The sequence below is a fragment of the Lates calcarifer genome, linkage group LG5 (genome assembly GCF_001640805.2).
Source record: "Lates calcarifer isolate ASB-BC8 linkage group LG5, TLL_Latcal_v3, whole genome shotgun sequence".
In the NCBI taxonomy this organism is placed as follows: Eukaryota; Metazoa; Chordata; class Actinopteri; family Centropomidae; genus Lates; species Lates calcarifer.
The window spans coordinates 21,887,885-21,905,571 of record NC_066837.1 but is presented as its reverse complement, the minus strand read 5'-3'; the positions used below and the strand labels follow the sequence as shown (position 1 = coordinate 21,905,571).

The following is a 17,687-nucleotide window of genomic DNA, read 5'->3' as shown; positions in this document are numbered from 1 at the left end:
CAAACTCACACATTCAAAAAAACCACACAATTTTGTGGTTATTGCCATTCCAAGACAAAACGAGACATTTAATACACGCGCGCGCACACACACACACACACAGAGAGAGAGAGAGAGAGAGAGAGAGAGACGTTGCACGTTTGCCTTTTTGAGCTGTATTTTGAAATTTTACACCGGAAGTCAGCCTCTATATTCTGCTCGGTTTGACAGAATCGGAAGCGCAGAGCATCAACAGCGGAGCATTCAACCTCTGTCAGTCCGACACACTTCAGTCCAGTCTGCGACACGAGCGAGATTTAATTTAGAAAAGTAATTTACAGTCAGTCACAGAGAAAGAAACAAAGAAACAAACGTGAGCCTGGACTGTAGCTTGAGCGGACAAGAACAAATTCAAGAAGTCACAGGTCCAGTCTTTTTTCTTTCTTTCTTTCTTTTTCTTTCTCTCTCTCTCTCTCTCTCTCTCTCTCTCTTCTCTTCTTTCTTTCTTTCTTTCCTCAGCTCCCTTGTTTTCTTGTTTCTCTCTCTCTGGACATTGGTTATGTGAGCTGACTGTGCTCTCCGGACTGTACCTGCGGTGATGGGCCAGGTCGGGAGATGAGCAGCGGTCGGTGTGGGGGTGCCAGGGGCGCAAGAGGACGTCTGGACGCTGAGGTAAAAAGTCGTTTGGTTGGTGTTTGCTCCACTTATCGGTCCTCTCTAAGTCTCTTTGTAGTTGTGCGAGTTGTTTTTTTTTTTCTCCTGTCCTAAACACTGTTTTATTCTGGAGGAGAACGCAGTTCGGGGTGTTCCAGGTGCTGCATGTTGATGATGATGATTTTTTTTTTTTTTTTTAAATCACATTAATTATCACATTAAGTTACATCATTCAGAAGCTTGAACGTGTCCTCTGCCATTCACAAAACAAGAGCGCTTTCTCTTTCCTGGCTCCTGTGTTTTACTGTGTGTGTTTGAGTTTGTTTGAGTGCCTCTCAGAGCTTAAGGCTCTCCCTCCCTCAGCAATCACCTTGAGTGTTGATGCGCAGATTAATAGTTGTAGTTGTTTGGGTTGATGCAAGATGAAGAGACACTGGATGCATGAGATTACAAGGCAGATAACGTGCAGAAAACAGAACAGCTTTGAATGCAAGCCATTGTATTGTCTGATACACTAATGGTGAATGAGAGGCATATGATCACTTGAATTTGACTAAGAAAAGTTTGTAGTTTGATAAGTATCTTTTTGCCCCTTTGCTCTCCCTCTCTCTGGCTTTAGTTCTTGTTTTTCTGCAAAGCCATGAAGGAGCAAATGCAGGCGCTTATTGTGCCAATTTGGTATTTTTGTGGCTTCAAATGAACTGTTAAGATGTGGGTGCAAGGATAAGAAGTGCTGCAGAAGTCTGAATATTATATTGTAATGTTATGAGATGATTATTTCCTGTTCATGACATAATATGCGCTGTTTTCATGGGAAGCTGGAACAAATACATTGTAAACTCAACAAACAAGGCAATTTCTGTCATCTGCAGAGAGAAGTTATTAATAGTTTAATGCAGCTGCAAACAGTGTCCCTGTAGTGTGCCTTTAGGGGCTGAGAGTGCAGCTGCCTTCAGTTTCAGTCAGTTAACAGTAGCCTGTAGTGGCCACATCAGACATAAATCACTGTTGTATCCCTATAAGAGACTAATGCTGTGCATATGTTGACCGTAGTACAGTGCAAATTTAAATAACACAAGATGGCAGTTTGGATGTAGAGAGATGTAGAGAAAATAAGAATCATTCACAAAATGACCAAACCTTACTGTTGCTAAACACATCACCTCAGGCTGTGGGAAATTGTATTTTTCACTGTTTGCTGACATTTACAGATAAATCGATAGTGAAAATAAGCATCAGTTGCAGCTCTGTGATCTAAACAAACAAAGCAAAATATTAAAACAGCTACACACATGCCCTGTGTGGCTCTCTGTAATTTCAGGCATTGCATTCAGGCTGTTTATACCTTTCTATATGTTTTTGCACCTGGACATTACACGTCACTGATAGCTTTGCCTTCAGTGATGTTGACATGTTGGAAAATTGTCTTCTGCTTTAAAAGTGGATGAGAGGAGCTTAGAAGCCATTACTGGAACCTGTCACTAGGAAAACGTGTCCACTCCGTCCATCCTCATTCCAGACTGTGCTCCTGTACACCTGTTCTGCAGTTGTGTCTCTGGTCACAAAAGTGCTTGTGTTTGCGGCCAGTTTCTTGAAAACAGAGCTGTGTCCTTTTGCCCCTTCTGCATTTTCTTTCACTCTCCAACAAGTAATATCCTAAGTTGTCCTGCCTGAGGGCTCGGTGGTTTCCCCAGACATCGGACCACTCTTTTGTAATGGTATGATGGCCAGAGATTTGATTTGCCTGGTCAGGATGGTGCGGCGCACATACACGGAACATTTACAAAAGGCAGATATTGATTTGTAGATGTTGGTCTTCAAACATGAAAGCAGACAAAGTGAGCTAATGTCTTTTTTCCATTAACTTCCTCCTCCTGACACGATCACTGTTGTCAAAAGCTCGACATTTCACTGGCTTAGCTTTTTTCAATCAATAAACAGACAAAGACAGAGGGTTGTTGTGTAACAAGCCTGTAGGTGGAGCCTGTGGGTGGAGCCTGTGGGCGCCATTGTTGGAAGAAAGTGATAGCTTTGACCCATGACTTTGCGTCCATTAATATATTGGACCCTCTCTTACTTTTTATAAGATACTTCCTGCTTAGTGAAAGTCAGTGAGATATATTTAAGGTTGAGGCTTTAATCTGAACATTATACACTGTATTATAGCAGATTTACATTCCACTTTGTAACGTTAACTGGTATTTCTAACTACATGTGCTTGTGAATGCTCGAGTATAACATCCTGCTCTGTCCTGTCTCATCTTATATTGACTATATTACAGTTTCAAACATTTTCAGGGGCAACATATAGTAGTGACCTACACACAGGTAACTGTCAGGATATGCCACTGTCCTATTAACCAGTGTCAACTGTCTGGAGAAGCAGCTGTTTTTTTCACACTCACTCTCTGAAACAGCACATCCCACCTGCTATATGTTAACTGCCTCCTATGTATGCACAATAGGAACAATATGTGAGGCACATGAGTGCCTGTATAAAATTCAATAGCAATCCATCCAATGGTTGTTGAGATATTTCAGTCAGGACCAAGGTGGTGAACTGTTCAACAGACTAACATTGGCACCGTTAACGCCTGCCAACTAGCAGTTTGGTTAAAAATAAACCATTAAGAAGGGTATAGTTCAGTTCAATTCAATTTTATTTATATAACGCCGAATCACAACAAAAGTCATCTCAGGGTACTTTTCATAGTAAATGGATTGACCTGACTTTCTATTTAATAGATCCAGTTAACCCTTTACCGGGCAAGTGACTATATATGGTAACTTCGCAGACATCCAAATGGCGTATATACACCTTTTAGAATTTTTTTAACCTAGACGGGCAAGGAACCACATATGGTAACTTCAATGATCTTGATTTTCTACATGAAAATTGAATATTTTCAAAAATGTCACAAAAGTAAAAAAGTCTTGTTGTGCCCTGCCATGACACTCTAGGGTTGAAATTTTGAATTTCCAAGTATTTCAATGAATGCCCGATAAAGGGTTAAGCTATCTTGTGGAGTTTTTAGCCAGTAGCAGCACTATGAAGCAGCTGCTCCCTGTTTTGTTTGTCATGTGTATTGTGCACAAGTACAGGAGTGGCCGTGATTCAAACTATTCTGCAGATTGAGTGTTGGTGGTGGTAATGTACCAACAAATGAGGTGCTTCTCCAACAAAGGCAATCAAGACAAAAACAACTAGCAAGTAAACATGGAGGACACACACAGTGGCAGTGTCTGAAATCAACCCTTTTTTCACTCATTCACTGTTTCCTACAGACACTCAACAGTTCACTTAATAGCTGAAATTTAAGACATTAACTAATCATTCTCACTTAGACACTATGTTTTTCATTCTGATGCAGAATTTTTGAGGGCACTGCACAGCGGATATATTTAGACATGCAAAATTCAGACCAATGTAGTGCACTTTATAGGGAATGATTTCAGACACAGCTGATGTGTTTTGGTGAGAAAACAAATGTAAACATTGTTAATACAAAAACACCACTGGGTTCATTTAATTCTCTAACAAACTTGTAGAACACATCATCATATGACAAGAAGCAAACCTGGAGCCAAGCACTTTCCTAGTAAACACAGTTCTTTAATAATAAGAATGTGTTTGTGGTTGGATTACTGACCACAAACAGCCAAGTTTATAACAAGCACAGTGCATCATTTAGTCCCATAGACAACGAGAGAACACTTTAATGAATGAATTAACTCTAATGTCAGCCAGGAAACAGCTGATAACAAAGCTGTTGTTGTTGTGGAACTGGAAAGTTTAATTAAAACTTAAATTGCTTCACCTCTACACACAACTTCATGTTTAAATAAATCAATAAACAAATGAAAAGTAACACCATCTGAGGCCCGGAAGGTGTTTTCTACTCTTTGTTTCAGCTCCTTTGAGTCTGGATGAACTCCAGTCTCTCAGCTGTGAATTCTAGAAGATGATCCACAGGAACAGTCTTTGGCCACTGATTTTCATTCATGTTTTACATCATGAGCTAGACAGGAAGGATGACGTCAGCACACACACACATTTACGTTCAGTGCTCAACAGCCACTTATCACTGTCACTGTCTTTTTATCCACAGCATCACACAAGGAAAATAAAGGCTTGGTATGTGAGAGTACTATAATTAATGAATGAGAGCTATCTCCAGCATCTCTGATGTGCTCATACATACTGTACAAACTACAGTCCGTTCAACCTTTAATACCAGAGCGGGCTCACACTCCACTCACCATGGCACCAGAAAACACTGAAGAAAACAGAATACTGCATAGGAAAAATCCTCCCCAAGGAGACCAAAAATGGTATGTGAGAATTCATCTACAGGAATTAATTCAACCTAGTGGTTTAAATGTGTAACGAGACCACTTAGTCAGAGGCAATGACCTCAAATCAGAGGGAAACGCCAGGACAATTTGTCACGCTTTCTGGCCAAATCTACTATGCAACACATATTTTCTATGTGGAATCACTCAGGTTCATCAAGTCAGCTAAGAGTTACATTACATGGACAAAACAGAGGTCACATGTCATACTGATAGGACTGTTTGTACCTCCTGTGGGAACCTTAAAGTTGTGGAACATTGTTCACATGCTCAGGAAGAAGAGGTTTATGTAGCCAGTCTTACATATTTCATGGTATATTTTCTTTTGTAGAGTCTTCCATTTGATCTCTCCATTATTTATTCATTAGGGTGTGATGAGGTACAAGGTGAATGATTATGCAAAGAGCCCCACATTAGTCACTCTCTCCTGCACGCTCCATCACATCGCCAACACACATACACACTGACATGCATGTGCAGTAACCATGCACACACATTCATGTTTGCAGCTGCAAACATTATTTAAAGGTGCTATTTGTACGTTTTTGCAATCGCTACATAGCCAACTTTAGCATTAACAGCTGTTTACTTACTAGTTTAGAAGAAACATTGCAAGTTCAGCATCAACTCCAATGGTGGAAAGCAACAGCAATGTTTTGCTTCTAGTTTTATCACATCTTCTACTTAGATTAGCACGCTAACTTAGATTAGCATGCTAACTAACTGTCTCGTCACTTTCTGATAGTGATTCACTGTACCGTCCAGACTGCCCTGAGGAAGAAGCGCTGTTCAGAGGGTGAATTTTAACTTGTATTATAAACACAGTGATCGGTCTTGGCAAGTGACCATCACCACCACCCGCTCCACCACATTCAGCAGCAGAGAAAACTTATATTTATATATACATATAGCCTATTTAAAGTTACCTTTCCTGATTTTGTTATAGCATCAAAAGTGCTGGGTCGGGTCTCAAAATTACATTTCCTCCCAGCTCTTTGCTGGAGGCTGTAAAACTCAACATGAGCTATGAGGAGTTTCAAAAGTTCAACAATGAGCTGGGAGGAAATCTAGGGATTCTGGGTGCTAGAATGAAATTGCTTTCGTCATCTCCCTTCTCAAAAAAGATCTGTGTGCATGTGTGGGCGTGTTTTGTGAATATTTCATGATTCTTCCTAGTAAAATATGAAACTCATTGCATTTTCACAAGCTGCACAGTTAAATTGTGTGTGTATGTTTTTTTATGCATGCATGTTGAGAGAAGGATGCTGATCTATAAACACAGTTGTTTATTCAATCAACATTGACCCAGACTGGTTTCTGACGCATGCAGTGTTCACACACACATGAACAGACACACATATTCAGAGCACATTAGGAGCAGATTGCCCCTGCCAGGTTAAACAGAGACATTTTATCTGTCAGCGATAAATCATATTAATTAATCTCCCCCGTTCTGGTGCTGATGTCATCAATGTAAGGTACCCCTGTGGCTAATTAATCCAGGAAATGACCGCAGGGCAGCGGGACATGAGGCTGTAAGTCTTACAGATGTTTTAAATTGCTGAACTTCCACTCTGAACACAGTATGGTTAAAGGTTAGATAAGCTCCATCCTTATGCTGTAAAAGTAAAATAGAAAGTCGAACATTTTCACTGGTGTGTAACAAATCACAAGGGCTCACACACATCTCATAAAAGGATTATGACCATGTTTGCATACTAATGTACTATATGTTCATAAATCTATTCTAAGAGAAGGACAAAGAGGTTTGAAGGGGATAGACCGTGTCTTAGTGCTACACTTGGTATTAACATTATGCTGTATGCAGTGCCAAACAAAACCTGCACCAATAGCATACTCTGTGCACAATGGTGTACACAATAAGTACATGGGAAAGAGCAAAAATGTTTTCCCAAACATATCCATCCATCAACACCACATTTGATGCATGCACATTTGTACATGGGGTTAGGTGTCATGCCACTGGAGAAGTTATTTGTTGTTAGGTATAAGGGGAATTAATTACCACTAAGCCTCACTAACGGTGCACTAATGGGCCACAGTTATTACTGAATGCCTTTGGATGCCAATGAACAAGAAGGGATATGGGCATCACGTGAGTCACAGTGGGCTCGACTTGTCCGTCCTCTGACTGGCTCATATTGGATAAGACAACAAGGCAACTCTAACAGTGGGAAAGATCATGGTTAGGGTTATTGAGAAAGTAATGTAATAGCAGGTCTGTGATGGGACGAGAACTCCAGTCTCCAGTAGTATGAAATTGAGATGCAGCAGAGTGAAGCGAGCAGTGTCACCATTTCTTGCCTCTTATCTGAGCTCTACGGTCCATTCTCTCATTAAACGTATGGTCAACAGCTTGCTAACTCACAGCCATTAATAGCACTTACACAGACAGTAATTTGAAATTTGATCTCCGCCATTAGCTTCTATGTGTCCCTCCTGTGATCTTTATGGATGTGCCCGCAATTTCAGTGCGTCTGTGTTCAGTGATGACTATCTGGGTGAATCCAATCTTCATGCTGCCCTGTGAGTTTCTCTGACTGACAGTGAAATTGAAAACCATGAATCAGTCCATCACATTCATTACGTACCTGCGTCATCCCTCTCTCCACCACTCCCTCTTTCCCTCTCTGACTGTCAGTGTTCCTGGCCTGCATTTAAATCTCATATCTCAACCTGTTCACCTATCAGTGCTAATAATCCTCTTTACTCCTTGGCTGATAAGGGAGTCAGTTAAACACACTCCCACTGTTGTTCTTCTGTTTGTCTTTCTTCCTTCTCCTCCCTTTCATCATTATCTCCTTAAACTTATCATTTACTGTCTTTGTATCTTCCACTACATCTCTTCCCCCTACGCTCTCCTACTCCCCCCACAATGCTCGTTCTCAAATTACCCCAGGTCCTAATCTCCCCATATTTTCTCACTCTCTTTCGTGAAGCGTAAAATTGAACCTCTCCCACCTCTTCCCATCCCCCAGTGCATTGTACCATATGTGTGTGTGTGTGTGTGTGGCTGTGCATGCATAAGCGTGGCTGTGATCTCATCCATTCTCCCCAAGTTCTCACCCTAAACCTTGACTTTTATTTGACCCCACACTGAGAAGTTTCACAGTGGCAGAATGCACCATTTATGTATGTTTGGACTAATAAGTATTCTCTCTCAGACAAGTGATGTCTGATGAGCTTCATTAATGATAAAAAAAAGTATAAAGAGAGAGCAGAATAATAAAAACAGAAGAAGAAAAGAGAAGAAGATCAGTAAGAAAGTTGATTTAATTTGACACCAGATATCTTCAGTTATTTAATCATGTAAAGTTTCTTTCAGAGTACTTTATGGATTCAAATAACCATCTAGTAGAAGCAACTTTATGTTTAAAAGTAGCCACTTTCCTTTTTAGCCATACTAGTAGTGGCTCTAGGGATGACAATGTCAGCATGTCAGTCGGTCCACCACTTTGGTCCAGTTAATCCGTTCCAACTAATCTAATTGTTGGAACGGATTAGCATAAAATTTTGCACACACATTCATGTTATCAGGACATGAATGTTCTCTTTCCTCTTAAACTTGCCTAACATCAGCATGTTAGCATTGTCACTGTGAGCATGTTAGCATGCTGTTGTTAGCATTTAGTTCAAAGCACCACACTGCCTCACAGGGTACCTAGTGTGGCTGTAGAAAGCAGTAATTATGGACACGTTCACCTGCTCCTTTTATACTTTTACAGACTTGGGGTACAACACACATGTCCAGGAAGCAGTGTCACATTTGGCAAACCTGGTGAAATGAGGAAATGGAAATATTCATCAACATCAACAGATGAAACAATGACAAGATGGGCAGTGATATTAAGTGGCTTGAAGAGGATGTGTGATTGATGAATCAGTACTCACTATTTATAAGATTTGTGAGGTGTGCATAGTGGCCCCTCTGTGAGCCCTTGCGACCGAACGCCCCTCACTGCGTAGGTTCATAAAGATGTTCCGTTGTATATGTGCAGATGTATAATTCCAACTTTACTCTTGTTAAATATAAGGCTGATACATTGACTTGCACCATTTTCCAAGGCAACAAAACTGTCTAACAGAACCAGATAAAATTCATTAAAGAATGAATTACTATTTTGGTATGATTTTGCTGTTTAACTAAAGCCTAGAGGATATCACTGAATGTGACACAATGCAAAGTATTTGAACATGCTGTTATTTTGTGAAAAACGTATCTAATTAGTAAAAAATGACTGAAAAAACTGTGGGTTTAACAGAGAAGAACGTGGCTGCCTGCTCTGAATGTTTGTGAGGCAAAGCCAGAGTACAGACAGCTTTTTCCCACAGAGCTGGAGTATCACTGTGTAGGTTTTTACTAAGTGCAGCAAATGGACCAAAGACATGCTGGGAGCTTAGCTGAACCTGATCCATTATGCATTAAGGGCTAATATATAATGTGATCTACTGTACACAGCCGGAAGGAAAGACAGAGGAAGAGTAGGGAGAGAGAGAGTGAGTGGAAGAGAAAGGAGAAAATGGGGAGGCTGTCCTGTCTGTCAGACACTCTGATGAGTCAAATGAGACATTGACACCATCGACAGATCTGCTGTCGCTGCTGGTTCCAGATGCAGATGAATCCCAACTGACAAACTTCCACCAACACTGACACATTAATTACTGTCCACAAATGGCCAGTAAACACTCTATGATGAATGAACACACTGCTGAATGCTTTTTCAAACCCATGTGGGCACATAAATGTTGTCTCTATATCTGAGATACAAATGCATGCCCAAAATTTAAGGAATGAACAAGATAACAGAGGATATATGCAGGCTTGACAACACTGAGATCTCACTGGCAGACTGACGATGTCCTGAGCTGTACTGAATGAGGTTTGTTGTCTGGCTATGTACACCCATGCATTCTTGGTTGTGTGCACGTGTGTGTGTGTGTGTTGTTATGTAAAAGACAGTAGCGCTTGTGGAGATAGTATTTATAATTAGACAGGTGAACATTTACCCTCTGGGATATCACTTACCCCTCCACGTCTTTCACCAACTTCCAACTAATGTTTTAGTCATGCCTCTCGACTGTCGTCATGGCTCCTGTTGTTGGGACAACCATTATCCCAGCTCTCTACAGGACAGCTGAAGTCTATCCTGCTGCAAACTTCCCATCCATCCTGTCAAGATATAACTGAACAGTGACAGTGACAAATGAGTAGTGAGTTAACAGCAAGTGTAAAAGTTATGAAGTTGAAAATCAACAACTACTTTCAGCAGATTCAGCTCTTTTAAGTACAATAACAGAGAATTCAGGAAAACAGCTTTTATTACATTTTAATTGAATATATTCTGCTTGTGCAAACAGTAGCAAAAACTGTTATGGTATCACAGTATCACAATTACAACTTTAAAATTAGTTATTTTGAAATGAAAAAACAACTTTTTTTTCCACTCATCACAATCTATTTTATTTTTAAACAGCACAGCATATATTGGAACATTAGTAAACATGTATGTTAAGTTAAAATAATAATATATATATATTTTAAATTAAATAAATACAGTCCCATAAGCGAGCCTAAACCTGCAGCTCAACAAGCTCAGAACATAAATAACTGAATTCTGTAAAAAAATAACACATCAAAATAAAATTAAAACATGCGCAATCTCTTTCTTAAGTGAACCTAAATCTGCAGCTCAACAATTTTAGAACATAAATAATTTGATTATTTTCTGTAAGACTGAAACAAGACAGTCAAAACATAAAATAAAAATAAATGCAGTCACTTAAGTGAGCTCAAACCTGCAGCTCAATATGTTTTTTTGGAGACATGCTCATTTCTCTCTTAGTCCAAGTTATGATGCAGGAATGCATGTTCGCTTTTCCTGGGATAAGTTTGGAGCAGTGAGGTGAGACTTTGTGTCCACTAGAACTGGACACCCTCTCTGAGGGCTCACTGGTGGCTGGGATGCAGAGAAATCTTGCTACGTTGCCAAGGAGAGGCAACTCTTGAACATGAGACTTCCACCATGCCAGTGGGTCAGTATCAGCGGGGAAGTGCTTTCTTGTTCGTGATCAGCAGTGGTGGAAACCACAAACCACTCTGTACATAGTCTTAATAGACTTTAGAGTTTCAGAGATTGATTCACAGTCTGGCACAAATCATAGAACTAGCCATCGATCACGAGTAGACAACATGAGGTTCTTGGCAACTACTCCCTAAATTAAACAACAAAATAGGTGATTTGTAACTGTCCTCCAGAATGGCACCTTTAGTGTTTTCTGATCTGATACCCATATCAACAGGATGATGTCATTTGTCAGTGTCCTCCAAGGTGGTTACAAATCACCACTGCTAAAACAAAGCAGATTTCTGATCTGACACAGATATGATTAAGTTTTGGTTAGGTTTAGGCACAAAATCCTATCTTCTGGGAGATTCCTGGTTATTTACTTTGTTCACATCACATTAACTTTTACTGCAGAATATGCAGTATGGTGTGCTGGGTATATTGAAAAAATCTGGAACTAAGAAATCTGAATTCAGATGAATCTTTGCTTTTTGTGTACTGGAATGAAATTGGTGTGGGTGTTAGATTTAGCATTTAGGAACATATACCAGAGACGTGTTGTTCGTGTGTGATGGAAATCATGTAATATGTTAAGTCACGCTGAAAAAGAGGTCTTGATAGAAACACCCTTCTTTAAATCCTTGATCTACTTTTACATCTACGAAAAGAAAAAATCCATTATTTGTCATCTGAAATGGTTTTTGCCAAGCCCCAAATCTTTTGATGAAATAATTTTGGGTTGCTGCTGCAGTCTGCAATTTCTGACTGGCAGGATATGAGCATCACATGAACCCGATCAGGCATAATCACACTGTCACATAGGCCACATAATTTGACCAAATTTATGTGGTGATCCTGTGATTGAAGAACGCTGGTTATTTGATGCAGTCTGTCGTCAGAGCAGCAACACTGTGATTCATTCAGTGTTGCAGTGAGTGTGACAGTGAGTGAGGACAGCATGCAAGCACAGTCAGGTCTGTGACACTGCAGGGAAATTTATGAATGATTTCTCAGTAACGGACGGACTGACTGAACACAGAGAGCCCTGTAGGATTATTACAGTGATTTCTCATACACTTTCATTCCAGATTGGACTTCAGATGTAATTACACTTTTATCATGATTTTTCAGACTGAAGCGTAAACTAAAGCTTACACCAGTAACATGCAACATAAATTATTTTGTAGTAATTAAAGAAATGATAGGGCATAGCAGTATTTTATTTATTTCTTTTTGCAAAAGTTATTTTTCTCTTTAGTATTTTTTCATCTCATGTATTGTACTTATACATTTAAAGTCACAACCTTTACAGAATAAAAACAAAAGTCACATGATGAAGAAATCAGTAGCTAAGGCTGTAGCCAGGGCAAAATTGGAGCAGTTTATTTCATAGCTGTATAATTTTTAGCACATTCACAGTGTAACCTATGAACAGCAAATTGACTTTTAGAACAAATAGTTTATATATAGAAATATTATGGGGAAAAAGTTTATCATTTTTCTAAAGCTAGGTAACTTGCTACCTAATTCACTCACTTTGCTCAACTGTGATATTACTAATAGCTAGTTAGCTCTCAAACTAATACAGCCTCATCACGTCTCTTCTGACCAAATAGTAAATTTTACCATAGACACTGCTCACAACCTCACAACTTTAGTACTTTTAGCTACCTAGCTAACCCTGAACCAGCAGGACAGCACTGCTAGCGAGCCTAGCTAAGTAGTTAGCTAAAATTGCTTTGCATTTGCAATTGATTGCATAAGATAACGCTTGCTAGCTTAATAACAATTAGCTCATACAAAATGTCATTCAGAAAAACTGCTGTCTCACAGGTTGTAAACAGACTGGTTCAATCGATATGTGAACATGGTAAACATGTACCTAGGGTGACCATATTTTGGTTTCCAAAAAAGAGGACACTTGTTAGTAGACAGTAAAATTTTACTCACTGCTGGTAGGCTCTCATTCTTATCCATCCTACAATCAGATGTGACCATGTATACAGTCTATGGATGTGACAGAAACCAGGTCGCTTCTCACTGTGAAATAAGCTCTAATTGGCTGAGGTAAGTCTTATTTAACGGATCGATGTAACTGTATGGCTTACAGACAATTCACTCAGATGTGTTGACTGTTCTGCCTCAGGTATGCTCCAACAGCAGACTAATAGAGGCACTGTCAAAACACTTTTGTTCACAAGATAAAATCATGTTCATTCACACACGCGTGATGCAAAGTGTCAGCCTGAGAGGGAAAAAAACACTGAGATCCATGCCTTGCCAACCTCATAACTGGCTATGAGGGTGGCTTGTGGGGTGGTTACAGCAGAGTGTCTGTGAATTAGCGTGACAAACAGGTGCATTCTGGGTCTGGCTAAAATGCCCACAGTGGACACTTCAACTGTCTGTTTTATGCTCACTGAACAACTTCTACATTCACTGAGGTGTGCATCACATTTCTGCTGTGTTTGACAGTCCAAGCTCACTCAGCTCAGTGTTTGAAAACTTTGAGGAGAGGCTGAATAGACTGGTTGTATTTTACACTGAGATTGAACAGCCAGTGCAAAGAAGTTGAACCTAGAGCAAATTGAGGAGGATTTTTGCTTTGCACAGGGCTAACAGAATGATTTAGACAGGCGAGTACAACAACAAATCACTGACTGTTGTAACTGTTTAGAGATAATGTGGGGAATAAAAAGAGACAATATCTCTGGTTCTGCTGCACCAATTATGATCCTGTTTCTTAAACAGTCTGACACTGTGCAGTGCTGAATTGATAGAGTACTCTTAAGCAATTATAAAAGATTACAGACTAAAAACACCACTCAAATGCACCACAGGCTACAGACTAATTTTTCATGATTGTTGTTGTCTGTTTACTTGAAGGGTATTTTTACAATTAATCAGTCCAACACTACTATTAGTTATAACCAATTGTTAGTTGTAATTGAAGTTGTCTGAACAGGATCTGAGCCTGTTTATGAATCTTGATGGTTTCCAGGATTAGTAAACTGTAGCCATACAAGAACAAGGAAATGGAAAAAGGAAGAGACAATGTCAGTCAGGGGAAGTGGATTATATTTGGTATGTACTGTATTTTAGGATCAAGTGTGGAGAAGAATGGGGCATAGGTGACAGAGTGGAATAATGTGTGATACGACTTTAAAACATTTATCTAAATCTTTTCTTATTACGATCCAGAGAGGCTCTTAAATATTTAACACACCTCTGCAAATGTCTCATGAATACCTAAACTATAATTTTAACATCCTTGCTACCAAACACCTGACAGAACTGCATAGATTAAACTGTCATCTCCACTGTAGCTGCTGCTGTGCGTTAAGGTTCGGTTTCCACCTTGCCTCCTAAAAATTAGGTTCAGAAACTATGAAAGATTAAAGAAGAGACTCAGGTCAAAGGTCATCATCCATAGTGCGCACTCAAGGACAGTAACACAGAGCAGCAAGGGTATTGATCCTTGAATAACAAGTAATATAATTACTTGATCACGTCCTAAAGGACAATCTCACTCAGATCAGCTGAATAAACAGCCTCCATAACACAACAGACCAATGCCAGGAGCGAGCTGCTCTGCCTAGATCAATATGCTGTGGACCGTAAGCATGGCAGATTAAGAGGCTGATTTACATCTCCAAGATCCCCCTGCATGTCTAATCTCCAGGACCACAACACCACCTCTACTGTTACTACAGCTGCCACAACACAAACATGCAGACACACTGTGACACGAGGACATGTTTAACATTCTACTAAAAATCTACTAAAATTAAGAAACGTATCAAGAACATAAGACCAGCATCTGGCTTCACTGTGATTAAACAACTTAGTCTATCACACCCTCTCAAGACAAAAAAAACAAGGGACTTCCAAAACCCATCTACAGAGCTTAGGTGATGTCATGAAGAGAAACCCATTTGTGCTCTTGATTTATCACTTAATTCAGAAGTTTCTATGAATTGGATGACACCTTATAAGTTATGCTGAAATAGTCTGTCATCCTGTAAAACATGGTTAATGGGTCCACATATCTCTGTCCAATGAAAATAGTGAACACTAGACAAGACAACTGGCATGAGGAAGGCAATTTATGCTAAACTGTGGACAATTTTATTCAGTCATGAGACATCAGTACCCATCTGACAATATCAGGGCATTTATCATTACACTTAATTGCACAAATGTAAAGTATTTGTTAATACTTTTCAAGTCTCCAAAATCTAGTTAATTTACCACCTCAGACTGTTTTGACAAAATGCCTCTGATGCTCTGACTAAATGAAAAACAGTAAAGCAGGCAGAAATACTGAAGCGGGGGCGAGCCACACCATAGACCACATGGTCAGCATCAAGCTGTGAGAGTAAACAATCATCCAATTCCAAAATAAATCTGAAAACTCATCATTCAGACACAGCAAGCTGTGGGAGAAGTAAAAGCACTCTTTGTCTTTGGTGTCAGTGCTTTTGGCCACCATTTCTCTACTGTGTGGATGGAAATACCAAAAAACCCACTGCCATACACAGATTTTAAGTTAGAAAAGCATTTGGTTCCATGTGTGGAAAAAAGCGTAAAAGGTTCCTGAGTTGGTGTTTGTTGTCACTTGTCGGATACTGGTTGTTCAGATTGAAAACAGCACATGGGAGGGGCTGTGTTGGTGGGGGTGTGTTGCCTAAGGCAGGACCAGTTTGACCACATCCATGAGTGCAAAGGCTTATCAGATGCAAAAACACTGCACAGCATTTTATTATACTATGGAGAGGGTTTATGTAAATCTTCAAAATGATCAATGAGACATTATTTTATCATATGTTGTGATGATCAGCAGGTAAATAGTATGAATACAGAATTTAAGTTAATAAGTAATCTACCAGGAATGTGTGTTTACATGTATTTGGACAATGCTATCCCTTGCGGGTTCAACATTTTTGTTTGTTTGTTTGTTTGTTTGTTTGTTTGTTTTGCCACATTAGTCTGACAGTGACTCAGTGTGGACATTGTCATTAAGAGTTACCTCACTGCTGGAAGCTGCATAGCTACACTGACTTTCTTGTGAAGTTTGCAGGAGAGACTTGAGGTTTTTTTTGTTTTGTTTTTTTAAGCACAATGGGAAAATATGATGTAAGTCAGATCACACAGCCATGAGTGTGCCTTTGACTCGACTAAAGGTACATCTGACGCACAAACAACCTTCAGTCTCTTTAGAAGGAAAAAAGCTTTATCTTTTTGGTTCTTCGTCAGATTTTTTTTGTCTCTCTCTATCGATTGTTATATAACAGAGTAACATGATCTCATGGTATTGCATATAAAAGGTGTCCAATAGAAATACCTGCATGATTTATTATATTTTACTCTCTGTGTTTATTTGGATCATAAAACAAGGAAAAGGCTGATGGGGTTGTGGCAGCAGTCTTTCACTGTGCCCAGATGATCCAGATGATCATATTGTAAAACATTACCCACAAAATGAGTAAAGACAATTTGCAATCACACAGTGTATAAAGAGTGCTTCAGTAATTTTCAGTAAACTCTTTGTGAGTGAAAACCTCCTCTGATGGCTGTGGCTCATGTCTCGCTTCAGTTTATCTGTATGCGTGCTTGTGCTTTCATCTGTATGACCACACTCAGCGCTCAGCATCATCCTGTGTTATATCCTGTGTGTATCTGTTCCTTGCTATAATTGATTTCCCTTCATATTTTCTTGCTTCTTCATGTGACAGAATGAGCCTGAGGCTGCTCTGATGCGTCATGTTGATATCTTAATGAAGCTGCCCGTCTCAGCTCTTCTGCTCTGACAATGACACTGACGCTGTGACGTTATGGTTGACATCTATTACAGTGTGCCAACAGGTTCCTTAAGGAGCTCTCAGTGTGCTTGCTTTCTTTTTCTGTCAAGTTTTAGTCACTTTTTTCCCCCTTCTCTGTAATCGTTCCCTTGGAGCAGAAGGACTGCATGGGAGAGTGCTGTCATTCACACCTGCTAGATCAGTATCAGTATCACTTCCTTCCCTCTCTCTCTCTTCTATCTCCTTGATTTCATTCACACACACACACACATCAGTAAACTTATGTGATTGTTAGGTGTTGGGGTGTTTTCGATCCTCCCTGATTGGTGTTGTTGACAAAGCAATACTCCTACTGAGTGTGTCTTCATGTATCAGTGCTCTGCTCTGCATGCACACACGCACTCACAACATCCCGCTGCTTTCGCCTCAGGCGTTGAAGCAGGTCTGTATTGGCAATTTACACAACTTTTACTCTGATCCCCAGCGTTCCACTCTCACACACACACACACACACACACACCCTAAGCCTGTTGAGTGTAAATATTTGTGTGTAGCGGCGGGTTTGTCATAGCCACTGACTCTCTGCAGACCAGGCTTGGCCCCATTAATAATGGACAGAGGGATGAAGCATGGACAGGACAGAACGAGTGGTGGAGGGAGATTATAGAAGGAGTGGGAGGATTGAACATACCAGCCCTGACACTCAGGTTACATAGGCTGTGACTCTATAGGGACTGGGATTGGTGATCACGTGGGTGTACACAGAGACAGTGGAGCAGAAATCCATTTGCTCCTCAACACACAAAACATACCA

General features: G+C 40.0%; 1 protein-coding gene across 1 annotated transcript in view; it reads left to right on the top strand.

Moving 5' to 3' along the window:
- Positions 1–219: 219 nt before the first annotated feature.
- Positions 220–17,687, top strand: part of gcgrb (glucagon receptor b) — a 45,032-nt gene continuing 27,564 nt past the window's right edge. The window contains exon 1 of the mRNA XM_018679799.2: positions 220–651. The gene's annotated coding sequence lies outside the window, so the exon portion shown is untranslated. The remainder of the gene's footprint in view (positions 652–17,687) is intronic.